Here is a 531-nt window from a genome sequence, read left to right as displayed (position 1 = left end):
GGGGGAGGGTCGGGGGGAGTGTCTACTCACCGCGGAGCCGGGGCAGGAGAGAGCCTCCTTTCGCCCATCCAATCGCACCATACTCTGCCCGCCCCGGAGGGGGCAGCTCCTGCACGCCCCCTCCCCACACCCTCAGGTTTTGCAGAAATTTTGTGCAGGACTAATGCAGGGCGAGCTTTGCTCAGAGCCGAGCTCAGAGTGGGAGGGGGCGGGGTTGAGAGGCAGATGTTTCCTCTATCCTTAGCGCTTCTTCCGCCCAGAACCGCGTTTCTCAAACTTCAATGTGCCGGTGAATGAACATGCAGGTTTGATTTCAGTTGGTCCGACCTGGGGCCTGATATTCTAGCCCAACTAGCTCCCGTGTGATGTGCTCCTGGTCCTGCCACCACGCTGAGTAGCAAGACTCTGGAGCACCCCACACTGTGACCTCCCAGGAGCCATCCTTCAATCAGCCAGCCCAGAAACGCCTCTGGCATCCACAGAGGCCCCACCTGCCTACAGATGGTGTGGCTGCTAACAAGCTCCCCAGCC

This window comes from Myotis brandtii, unplaced genomic scaffold (genome assembly GCF_000412655.1).
Source record: "Myotis brandtii unplaced genomic scaffold, ASM41265v1 scaffold45, whole genome shotgun sequence".
In the NCBI taxonomy this organism is placed as follows: domain Eukaryota; kingdom Metazoa; phylum Chordata; class Mammalia; order Chiroptera; family Vespertilionidae; genus Myotis; species Myotis brandtii.
This window is presented reverse-complemented; position numbering follows the sequence as displayed.